We start from the raw sequence: 7,653 nt of genomic DNA, 5'->3' as shown, positions 1-7,653 counted from the left end.
GCCCCCTAGGATAACTGTCCCCCACCCCCTAGGATAACTGTCCCCCACCCCCTTGCTCGCAGTGCGGGGGCCCAGCAGGCAGACGCTCAGAGCTGAACGTGGTTACGCAGCAAGAATCTCTGCTTCGCTCCAAAGTAATTCTCACTTCCTTCTCCAACCAACACCAGTGACCATACTGTTCAAGTTATTATCAAAATCTTCTACCGACAAATGGCCCACCCATGACGCCACGCACGAGATTGGTGCTGAACTTGATAACATTGGGGAAAATTCTGTCCTGACTAATTGAAGTCACTAAACCACACCTAATCTCATGGATATGAACCATAAATACTATTCAAGTATTTGTATAATAAGCAAAAATAGAAATTTGAAGGAATGATGAGAATAACCAAGGTGTTTGCAACACGAAGGACAATATTCTGGAGAAAAGAAAAACACAGATGGTGAACCCAACACTTCCCGTGATTTTCTCCTCCAGAAATTCCCTAGTTCCTGAGCGATGTAAATCAGAGACAAGCATCCACACGCAAAGCAGAAAATATCTACGCAGAAATGTCGGTTGTCTCACAGTGCAAGGAAGATAAAAGTTTGGGCTCAGAATCAACCAGATAGAATGAGGCCTGTGAAACAACTCAGTTTTGCAGTAAGATGCCTGAAGGACTAGGTCCAGGTAATAAAAACAGAACAAAATTAGCCAGCACTTAACGTGGCCGAGATTCACTCAGCGCATCTCAGTTCCTAAGTGGGTGTGGCTCTTTTCCAACTGCCTCCTTGGGAGAGTAAGTCTACCTGGGAAAATAGGACAAAGCAGTAACATTTACATTCTGATGCACGAGGCCTGGCTTTCGATAACATGTTACCAGGGACAGCTGGAGCCAGGGACAAATGACCAAACCCAGAGAAAAATCAGACAACAGCAACAGGTCACTGCTGACGGGAATATGGGCGTGATCAGACGAGGGCTTTAGAACGATTGCGAGGAATATATTCACAAACAGAGGACGGAATGAAGAGTTTAAGAGACATGCCACCTATGAGCAGGCCATCAGAAATTCTAAAGGTGAAAACACAAGAGGTAAAATTAATAACAAAACAGATCGGCGCAATGCCAGATTCGATGTGCAGAGAAGAGGGTTCCCCAAGGGGAAGATGCGTGAACGGGAAATGTCCAGACTTCGACACGGAGAGAAACACAGTGGGAGGGACGGAAAGGAACACGAGGATGCGGGAGACGTGGCGAGTGATTCTGGCGCGGACACGCGGTTCCTCGAGATCTGGAGAGAGAAGAGACGAACGAGGCGTGAGCGGTATTCGAAGGTCTGTTTCCCACAGGTTTCTGAAAAACGACAGCAGGTGTCTATTCAGGAAATCGTGTGAGCCCCGATTAGGATAAATACAAAGGAAAGTTTACGTAAGCACAGTCATGAAACCAAAGGAAGGAAAAATCATTCTGATAGAAAGGATACATTATCTTCAGAAGAGCGATAACAAGACGGACAGTTGATAGAATGACAGAAACGAGGGAATCCGGAAGACCTCCGCAGCGGAAGGGCCTTTTCAAAAGCTGAACGATGCCAGTCAGATTTCTGTTCCCAGCAAAAATGTCCTCCCAAGTGAAGACAAAATAAAGATGCTTTTAGACGAATAGAACCTGAGAGGATCTACCACTTTCAAATCGGCATTAAAAAACGCGAATACAGTTTATGTATTTAGAAGGAATATGATCCCCGATGAAGTATATAAGTGGAAGAAGAAATTATGAGTTAAAAGATAGCATAATTTGGGATTCTGAGGAATTAGGAAGAGGGCCAAATTTTAAAAAGTATTTCTCGTCTCACAAGTTAACCGGTGAGAGAAATTATCAGAGAATTTCGTCACCTCTTTAAAGTGCTATTTATGCACTAGTTTTCTCTCTATTGGTGTCTTAGCAACATTTCCTCTACTGTCAGAGACCAAGGAAGGCAGACAGGTGGAGGGGGAGACAGGTCTGGTGATTTTTGTTATACATGTCTCTGTCTTCGGAGGGGACTTGATCACTTCGGAAACGCCTGAGCAGTAGTTATTCTGGACAGGGACGCCGAAAGACTGTCACTCACAGACGGAGGTTCGACTGAGTCTACAGTACAAAAAAAAAAGAAAGAAAGAAGAAGGAAAAAGTGACCAAACATAGTATTTTCCGGATGGTCAGGAGAGACCCATCCCCTGGCTTCTAAACACTGTGGCTAGGGACCATGACGTGGCCGTGTGTTCGGCCATCCGTGCAGGACAAGGCCCACCCGTGTTCACGGAACTCATGTTGCACGGCGCTGACAGACGCTTTGGAACAATTCGTTTTCGTGTTCCCTGAGGTCGCGTGACTGCAGGTGTGTTCTGGAAAGACCGCACACTATGAGCAGCGTGGATTCAAGTAAAGCCATTTATCGAAACAGCACGTATTTTACGAAACTCTTTCTTAAACTTCTTGAGAAAAGGATTTTTAGATCAAGTTCTTTCCAAATGATTTTTATCTCCCTGAAATAGATTTAAAAATGATACGTCTTGAAATTCTGTCATTTTATGAACTCTTTGTGAGTGTGTTGTTTATATTGAGGATAACCTTCTAAAAGTGATCGGTCCTCACCGTTTCTGAAGCCACATGGGAAAGCTGGCCCCCGCCGGGTACGTAAATGTTCCATAATGTCCCTTCTGTAACTCTTTTATTATTATCGAACATTGCAAACACAGAAAAGTAGAGAAATACTCGAAGGGGATCCCACATAGGGTCGAGGGTCGTCAGCTCACATCCGACTTAGACTCATCTATACCCTGCCCTCCTTCCCCAAGCCCACCTCGGCTTTCCAGAGGCAAACCCCAAACATCACATAATTTCACCTGTAAATATGTCATAACCACAAAATCAGTCTTCTTGTCTTAAAAAGTGAACAATCATCCCTAAATTACTCAGAGCTTGCATTTAAGTAATTGTTTCATAAATGCGTATTCGTGTGTGTATGCTAAAAATACACCTGTATGTGTGTGTGAATCCTCTTCAACCAAATTTCGCTCCTCAGAATCCCTTATATCTCAAGATGGATTAAAAATGTTCCAAAATCTAGTAAGTGTAGGGACCCTAGAATTAACTAAATTTCAACGAATGTTTTAATTCAGGAATTCTCAGAGCTTTTAACATGCTAAAATATACTATGAAACTCTAAAAGCTGATACAGTAAACAGAATTAATTACAGTTATCCTTGGAAGTACATCTTTATTTTTTTAAGGCATTACTAACTAATAGCATTTTACCAGATATGACTTTTTCTTGGATCCAAAGCGTTAAAGATTTCCTGAAAACACAGTGTTTATAGTTCGGATTTTCCTTAACTCGAAATTTTCAGGTTCAGATTTTAAAACCTGGGGCAATATTTCTCAAATCATGGTCCCTGGACCAACTGCATCAAAATCAACTGTGGACGTGACCTGTTAAGAAGTCACATTCTAGGTCCCCTGCTGTGAAGACCTGTTGAATCAATATTTCTGGTGGGAGCTGAAGAATTCACATTTTGAACACATTCTCTGAAAAATCCTCACGCACGCTAAAATTTATAAACCATGGGACTAGAACGTCTACAAGTACTCAAGGAATATAGAAGAATAAAATTATACAGAATGAAAAAGCATATCCCTCTATTTTATTTCAAAGGAAAGCAGCTTAAAGAATTTTAAGTTTAAGTTTCACCAAGGATGGAATCCAGCAGAGTCGACTTGTCACCTTTTTAATTCGTCACGATTCCGGCCATCTCGACCTCACTGCTCCGTGGGTGCCGAGGATGTCTCAGTGTCGTGGGTCCCGTGGCCCCGGGCCACTTCTGGGGGTGACTGTCTGCCCCCGCAGAGGAGCTGGCTGCAGGTGCGCACGTCAGATGGCTTAGAGCATCTCTCTGACGTTGGAGTCAGAGGGCTCCGAGTTCGCGAGGGGACTGAAGCGTTGTCCCCGTCCTGTCCTTGGGATAGCTTCAACGGCCGCTTCGCATCTGCTGCTGGGGACTGGCCTGCGTGGAGGGGGCACTGAGGGGCGGTGGGAGGGACGCTGCAGAGGCCCGCAGGGTCCGGCGTGCGGGGCCAGGGAGCAGGGGGTGACGTGCCTCGTCCGTGCCCCCCTCGCTCCCGGTGGGGGACACTGCGCCAGCTCACCGCGTGTCCCCGTTTGTGGGCTCCCAAGGCCGCCCTCACAGAGGCCACCTGTTTCTAAGTAGAATCGGTTCCTCCCCCCGCAGACCCCGGGCGCGTCACAGCAGTCCCTGTGCTCATGCTCCTCCTCCCACTGTTTTTTTCTTTCCGCGAAAAGAACGCATTTCTGAACGCGGCGCCCCTGTGCCGAGACGTGCGCGTGTTCGGTCTCATGCCCCGCTGTCACCTGTTGAAATTCTCAGCCCCCCCTGAACTTGTGCTGTGTGGCGCGGGGGATGCTCGGGGGGCGGCAGCCGGGGCTCCGGAGGACGAGGGACTCAGAGGACAGGCAGCGCCAGCACCGGCTGTGACAGGACCGCGTGCCCATCTGTCCCCAGAAGCTGTCTCTGTGACGGTTGCAGAAGCATCAGCTCTCCAGTCTGGGCGCCAGGCAGGAACCGTCCGCGCACAGACGGTGACCGTCCCAGGCAAAGGATTAAAACAGAAAAGCTGAAGCACGGACAGGCCGTGAAGCCTGTCCATGACTCCACGTTCTTCAGACTGCAGAACACGTGGCTTTGAGAGTTTGTGCGACGTCGCAAGGCTAATATCCTCGCGCGTATACATAGGAATTAAATTTAAAGATTATAGTTCATATATGGTGACGGAAGGAAAGTTAGCTTTGGGTGGTGAACACACAATGCCATATACAGATGATGTATTATAGAATTGTCCACTCAAAACCTATATAATTTTATTTACCAAAGTCATCCCAAAAAATTTAATAAAAAAAGGTTATCCCACTCAATGGGGAAAAAAAAAACACTTATTATACGAAGCTCCAATTATCAATGAGTGTTTCCTGGTAATTGAAGAGATGGCAATGTAATTCATGGACAGGCACGTTGGACTGTACACAAATCATGAAACCACTTTAAGTTTTTTGGACAAACCCCACAGGTCACAAGATATATGTCACAATAACATTAAATTCTACTGTTTGAATTTACATTTACAATTAAATTCAGACTTAAAGGAAACAGATTTGTATTAAGAGTTAAATCTTTTTAGAAAAAAACTTTCATGGGCATCATCAGCTCTAGATGTTATAAAATCAATATTTCAAAATAATCAATGAGAAATCTATTCCATTGTTGCTGTAATCTATAAAATACTCTTAATTCCCTGACAGTGGCATCGGCAGAAAGATCCTTTAAAAATCAAAAATTATCAAAAAGTATTTGCAAAATGCTTTGTATTTGGTGCCTTTGATAGGATTTTTTCCCCTATTTTGTGAACTAGACAGCCCACATTTTCATTTCACACCGTGACCTGCAGGTTGCGTAGCTCGGCCCGAGGACGTCTGAGGCTTCGTCTGGGCTGTGACTGTGTCCCGGCTCAGAGTCACGCCCGTGTCACTCCGACGCTAGGCTCGCCAGCTAGGTGGCTGCCCGTCCCCTGCGGCCATGTCCCTTCACACAGTCCTCGTAAAAGTCTCGCCTGCCCAGGAACTCACTATCCCCACCTAGCGGATGCCCACGTGCCTTCGACTCCCAGCTCAAACAGCATTTTCTCAACAAACTGACCCCCGGGATTCGCCATCCTAAGAGAATCAGTGTCGCTTATCCCAGCTCCTACCGCATGGTCATGCAGGGACTCGATGAGCGGCGGCCTCCCTCCTCGGACAGGTCCTGCAGGGCATGATGTCGCTTTCGTCTGGCCCGTCTTCCCCCTTCTCCTTCCTCTGTCCGTCCGGCGCTCGGCAGACGGCGGGAAGCCGGCAGGTACTCCAGAAATATTGGTTAATAAATGATTTAGTTAGTGAGAACCTGTAAATGGGATGAGTTCTAATGCAAAGGATTATTTGTGGAGTTTTAGCCGTTACTGTCCTGCCCGTGAGCGACGTACGGAGCGAAGCACTGGTCTAAGTTTGCCGCTTTATGGCGACGTAAACGGAAGGGGTGGCTATCACTTTTACTGTTTGGAAATTATCTTAATTGCAAGATCTAAAACTTTAAATCGGAGTGGTTCTGCTCTACCAACACATCCAGTTAGCTCACTCATGCTCCTCTAAATGTAAAGAAGACATTTGTGATATTTTTTTTTCAGAGAAGGAAAATACTCTCTACTCCTAAAAAGTTTTCTTGAAATCTTGGTTTCAAGAGACGTGAAGAAGCCTGGAATTAAGAATGGACTTAGTCCACAGGATTATTCTTCAAACCCTTCCCCAGAAACAGTTAGTATAAAAAGTGTATGCATCTGACATAATAAGGGAATGAGTATTTTCAAAATAGAAAAACGCAGACACATCTGATGTAGTTTAAGAGTTAGGTCTTATCCATTATATTCAGAAATATGTGCTTTTTTTATTTTTTATTTCCATGGCTCTTTTATCAATATGTCATTTGAATCCCAAAATTATGACTTCCCCCTTTCCACCCCACGTCTTTATTAATAAAACAGCTGCCATTTTTTAAAGAGTTAGACAGTAATCGAGCCGTCTATTGGTGAAATACAGTGGCGCACTGAGCATATAATCCGGCCAAGCATACAAATCGGCCTCCTTGCCAGCTGGGCGTCTGGAGCTGCATAGAGAAGCCAGAAAAAGTGAACCCTTTCAGTTCATCTCTTGGAGGGTGAAACTTGACCTTACGAATGGTTTCTGGGTCCTCATTTCACTGTTTTGAAACTTCTTCAGGTACAATATTTTTTCACTATAATTTGCCCAGACCGCTAATTCTTAAAATGTATATCCCTTAAAACATGTGTTTTTCTGGTAAGATAGTGCATATATAAGTCCAAATGTACGTCCAGAGCTGCTTGATAACCGAGTCGCCCTTTTGGTCAATTCTTGGCCTTCTAAAATCTAAATGATTTTCTTAGTTATAAAAAAAAAAAAAAATGTAGTTGCAAATGACCTCTCTCTATGAGTCCCTTGTAATCGGGGAGACGTGGCACTCGGGCCCAGCTGAGATGCTTCTGGAGCTTTCCTTTGAAACTTTGGTCGGTGAAATGCTGGGACTTGTGCAACACGGGTTGACCTCAGGGCTGATATTTCTAGAGGGAAGTTTTATTTATGATAGATGTCTAATTGGAACATCGCAAACTCTGGATAAAAGAAGAAAATTTTCATGTGGAAAATTATTATTACGGCTATGTCAGAAACAGAATATGTTTCATCCGCACTCGTCACTGTAAATTTAGGATTATAAATCTCTACGCAAACTATTGTGGTTATGATCTTAGGACATCATTCGTGGCATAGTGTGTGAAATTATCGTAGACTATGCAGAGCTGTAACCAGTGTGTGGGCTGTAATGTGGGGGCTGGAATCTCAGAATTAAAAAATATGGTGTGATGCGTTCTCTCTGGATGGGATGCTGTCATTGTAAGTCCACGGTTTTTTTTAAACCAACTCTTTATTTTTGTATAAAGTATGGATACAATTATATCTTTAATTTTATTACCAGTAATAAGCTACACTGATCAATGCTATCTGAAAG

General features: G+C 44.4%; 1 protein-coding gene across 1 annotated transcript in view; it reads left to right on the top strand.

The window, feature by feature from the left end:
• Nucleotides 1-7,653, top strand: part of CNTN6 (contactin 6) — a 124,130-nt gene that overhangs the window by 93,824 nt on the left and 22,653 nt on the right. The window lies entirely within an intron of this gene.

This window comes from Pteropus alecto, unplaced genomic scaffold (genome assembly GCF_000325575.1).
Source record: "Pteropus alecto unplaced genomic scaffold, ASM32557v1 scaffold53, whole genome shotgun sequence".
NCBI lineage: Eukaryota > Metazoa > Chordata > Mammalia > Chiroptera > Pteropodidae > Pteropus > Pteropus alecto.
The sequence above is the reverse complement of the archived record's forward strand: the minus strand, read 5'-3'. Positions and strand labels throughout refer to the sequence as shown.